This window comes from Adiantum capillus-veneris, chromosome 26 (assembly GCF_014529385.1).
Source record: "Adiantum capillus-veneris isolate H3 chromosome 26, ASM1452938v2, whole genome shotgun sequence".
Classification (NCBI taxonomy): domain Eukaryota; kingdom Viridiplantae; phylum Streptophyta; class Polypodiopsida; order Polypodiales; family Pteridaceae; genus Adiantum; species Adiantum capillus-veneris.
The window spans coordinates 30,794,597-30,799,934 of NC_140956.1; positions in this window are offsets into that span (position 1 = coordinate 30,794,597).

A 5,338-nucleotide genomic window follows, 5' to 3' on the forward strand; every position below is an offset into this window, starting at 1 on the left:
GGGTAGCTAATGTTTTTCACTCATAGAGAATAAGTAAGATGTCCAACAACCCTCACATTGATACGCCAAATAGGGAAAGAGATTGCACAATCGACAAATTTTTTACCAGTTCTTGGATATTTTGTCCTTTTTATTTTTAAGAGTAACACACACGCGTGCGCACACACACACGTCTTGAAAAAAAAAAGAATCTAAAATGTTGTAGGAGTGATCCTGTAAGATCCCCAATTTTTGGGTCTTTTCTAAAAATAAGTAAAATAACTTTCAATATCTATTTCGCCAAATTTTGACTTAAGATACTTGTTGACAGTCAGGGAAACAACAAACTTGGTGCAACAAGCTTCTGCATGGGCCATAGCGTTGAGAATTCCGAGGCCTCCTTGATTCACCGGTCGAGCAACTGATTCCCACCCGGCCCATTGTCATGGCCTGGAGGGTTTCGTGTTGTTTTTCCATAAAAACCTTTTTACTGGTTTTAAGAACTCTTTCCAGTGACACTTAGCCATCTTGATATGATAGAAGCAGCTAAACTTGGCTCGGATGGTGGAAAGTGGAGAGGGGTGGAGGTTCATGACAAACTGTTAGCCCCGGAGTGGTCTACCTTAAGACTGGGGGGCAGCTCAGGAGAATTGATAAGAAAATGCAAGAGAGCAACAGGAGTCTTAAAGTGGGGGGAACAAGTCAGATACTTCAAGAACTCCATTTTGCATTGGTCCCCTAGCTGTCCAAAGTTGCAAATCCGCCACAAACTCCCTATTCGATTGAAACAGCCATGAAACTGAATAATAAGGGTCTGAAGCGACTTGGGTACTTTTGGGACAGTGGCAACAAGAGTTGGAAAACCATTGACCTTCTGGCTACCCAGTACCAACTCAATAGCTTGGAGGTCTTGCTTGTCCACAAAGTGATAAAGGAGATTGACAATTTAGTGATGCCAATCTGTGATTCGGTGTTTGATTGGAATGCCTGGAAATGGCCTGGAAGCAGTCTCTTAGAAAAACCCCATCCTAAAATAATTTATCAGACAATGATGCATAAGAAGAATTGGTCTAGCCCCCTAAACAAGCTATGGAAAAAGCAATGGCTGGAGGAAAGGTGGGAGCAAGTAATGGAGGACATATGGAAGCCAAAGGTTCTGCAACACATGAAGGTCTTTCTATGGAAGGTAATTTGGGGTGCTCTACCGACGGGGGTGAAGATTAAGTAGAGAGGGATTGGGTCAGATGGATGCTTGGGGTGCAAGATGGCTAGAGAAGATCTGGCCCACCTATTCATGGACTGTCCAACTGTTAAAGGCCTAGCAAGAAAAATATGCAAGTGGATCCAAAGAACATGGAAAATTAGTTTTTTCAAGACTGACCTATTCCTTGGGGGTAAGAATTCAAGAAGTCCTGCCCTCCTTGCACTCAAATCATCAGATACTTCTTCTTACATAATCTATGGCAGACAAGGAACCGCCATGTGTTTGAAGGAGTTTCAGAGGTGGCAAGCTTCGTAGAAATTACTCAAGAAAGCAAAGTGCTAATATGGACGCTCGGGCGCAAGCAACACTCGGAGGATTGGTCTAGGACTACTTGTGTCTTGTTGTCATCAGATGGAATGCCTAGGACGGGGGGAAATCTTGGCCATCGGTAAATAAAAGATCTCAAAAGGACAACTTTATGGACCCTGTGTATCGAGGAGGAGGAGGCGGGTTGGTGGGGTGGCTGCCCTAATAGCCAATGTAATTATAGCCCGTGGATGATGTCATGGCTCATCAAGAGCATGACAAGACCTTGTACTTTTTTGGGCTGTTCAATATAATTCACTCACAATTGTGAGTTTTGCTATAAAAAAAAGATACTTGATTGACAGTATTGGAAGGTTCTAAAGTGAAAAGTAAGGTTGTTTCCATATTCCAGTAGGTTAGATGGATGTTTGGTTCAGTTTTGGAAAAAATCCATTGTTTTAGCTTTTCATGCTTTTCGATGTTTTTGAAAAACAATGTGCTTTTTAGGATGACCTAAATATAAAAGTATTAATTTTAATCTCCATTGGATTTAAAAGATGATCACCCGGAGCAAAAACGGGACCAAATAAGATGTTTACGGAAAATGTTTTATAAAAAACGGTATTGTAAATACACTGGGGCAGTACAGGAAAGTCATAATTATGTCGGGATATTACGGGGTGGCATAGTCTAGCTACAGTTTCCATTAGTTGACCAGATACTGCTCGGATGGTCAATTTGAAGTAAAAATAGAATGTTAAGTGGGAGAGTTGACCACCAAAAAGCAAAGGTTTGCTTTTAGGAAAGAAAGAGTTTTTTTAGAAAAGAGAGAGTAGGAGCTTAGTTTACAGCTCTTTCTTGGAAGACAAGCTTCTTCTTAGAGACTCTAAATCGCACATCAAAATCCATGTCCGCAAAGAAAAATAAAATAAAAATAAATTTTGAAAAACCAATTAATTTTTTTATATGCCGCGAACGTGCGCAAATTTATCTCTCTTTGCTTCACTCTATTCTTAGCTTGTGAGTTTGGCCTTAAGAGCCTATATAAAGACTCTCTTGCTTTGACATCGGAGTTATCGTCTCAAGCTCTTACCTACAAGCCATCTCTCAACTATCGTATGTTGCATCTACTACCGCAAGACTACACGTATCTATTATACGGAGTGGTGTAAGCTCTTCATAACCATCTCCATAAGCTCTTCTCTCAAGGAGAAGAAGAAGAAGAAGAAGGATACTCTCTCTCTACTTGCTTATTATCTTCTCTTGTTTCACGGTGTACGCGCTCTCCGAAAGCTTTTTGGTGGAAACCTCTACGTAGTCTAATCACCGCTCTCTTGCGGCAAAGCAAGAAACCTTTTGACAGCCCCTAATCAATTCTAAAAGCACGGTGAGAAACCCTAAACTCCATAGTCATCATCTCTCTCTCTCTCTCTGTCGTTTTTCTACGTAGTCACCCTCTCGGTGATTGTTTTTCGCATACGAGTGCATGTATAGATTAACTAAGTACGTAAAAAGTTTCCCCATGATTATTTCATCATGTTTAAAATGTTGATTTATGCACATGATGCGTTTATGATCACGTGCAAGCATAAAAAGTGCTTTTTGTTTTCACGTCATAGAGACGATAGGAACACTGTTTTGGTCATGAATCAAAACTATTATGAATTAGCCCGAACCCTTTATACCAGAGATAAAACACATCATTTAGAACATTTTCTCTCTTTGGTGTCATGTGAAAAACACGCATGAGCTAAGAGATATGGTCAAAAAAACAGTTTGCTGCCCTCTACACTGAACCAAATATTTTTGACTCCACGTTCCTTGGAGAACCACTATATAGATTCACGGATGAGAAAACCCACTTAACCAATTGAAAAGCTTGATGAAACTTGATGATAAATGAATTTAGACCTCCGTTATCACTTGAAGAATGCGAGTTATTAATCACGGTTTTTACCTACATGCATAGGAGTGCTATCAAGGGGGGATACCATATGACGTCGTGAGTTAACCGAGCCATTTTGATATGTTTTATGGTTTGTTTTGGTGAGTTGATTTCAATTAGTAGATGGCCATAAACTTACGTGGGAGTATATGGTTAAACATTCCGAACCGCATAGACAGATATGAATAAAGTGACTTTCTTTTGGGGTTACCGTTTGTTGTGTGAGTACCATATAGTCAAAGTGATGTGATGAAGTGATAGTATATATTATGGAGCTAAACTTGATGCATTGGTTTGAGGTCAAATACTTTCAATTGCATGTTTCGCATGCTCTCCAAAATGTCAAAATTTTGTTTTTTGCATATGTGTGAAGTTATAGTTTATGGTTGTCGGAGCTGTTTTGCATCATGTTTATGGTGTTGGAATGTTATCATATGATGTATGGGAACTTATGGATTGATGTGGATGCCTCATATGCATGGTTATGACTGCTTTCCACCTTTCTAGGTCAAACTAGCTCTATGTGCTCGAGAGGTGAAGTGCAGATGTGATGCATCAACTTTCCATGGTTGGATGTTGTCAAAATTGGATTTTTATATCATGATTAGTTTCTCGTTGGATTCCTTTTATGCATGTAAGAATCACTTCTTAAGGGTCACATGTGTGTAGACTCCAATTGATTGCAGGAGATGTGTCAAACTCCAACGGTGGGAGTTGGTTCAATGTGATTATGATTTATGGTTAAGGGCTGAGATTCTCTTATGGATTATGGTTGAAATTTTATGGCAGGAGCCGGTGTGGCTTATGGCTTTTTTTTTATATGGTTATGCTGCGGAAATTTTTGCAACAGCCATGTTATGTTCTAAAGTGTAAGTGGTTATGCAAGATTGGTCGTGCCTCACCCAAGTAAGGTGGAGTGCTCATCGTATGATGTGATTGGATTATGGTATATGATTTTTGGATTGGATCATGAAGTGATCAAGATGGTTTAGGGTAGAGACCCTGTACAGTCTAACTGTTTGGAAAAGGATTGTTTGTGCATCTAGGAAGTGCTATTGTGATTGGACTCATGTGTTATGTTTCTCATGGCAGCGTCTCTACAAGACTAGGATCACCTACATCGCTTAGCCTTAGACTAAACGGTCGCTGACCTGGGCCTTTGCTGGATTGGAGGTGTTGCCTAGGTCTTCTTCTTTTTTAATAGGCTCATCTACACGGTTAGTGTGTTGGGGGTTGAATGACCTACATGGCTAACGCATCAAGGATTTTGCCTTGGCTTTGCTTAAACACCCGGTGTTGGGCATCGAAGAGGCGTGGCGCCTAAACTGGTATGGTTGGTGTTGATACCCTACCATAGCTGGTATTTGGGATCCTTTCAAAGCTCGCGTTCATGGAGGGAGGCAAAGCGGCCTCAGCCTATGTCTGGCTCAGGTAGGTTGGAGGTATTCTGGCTCGCTCCCGGCGGAGTGAAATTCTCTCTATCCATAGTAGAGCGAAAGTGGATGGGTGGACCGGTCTATCCCTACATAGGGTCCGGTGCTCTGCTAGTTGTTCTGTCATAAACTTTTTGATGTTATGGTATACCCAAATTTTGTCATTGCATTAATACATGGTTGCTTATTCCATTTAGATGGGCATTTACAGATTCTTTGTTGTCATCTTCTCATGTCTCTGTGCACTCTATTTCACCCTCCACTATATTCTCTCTCTCTCTCTCTCTCTCTCTCTCTCTCTCTCTCTCTCTCTCTCTCTCTCTCTCTCTCTCTTCCTGCAACGCGGTGTACACATATATTCACCCTCCACAATGTTATATTTTTCTTGAGTACGCTTTCATTCATAACACCCATTCAAGGGTAGCACTAGTTGCTAGGTACCTCTGGATGCAGTCCGGCTCATGGCCTAAA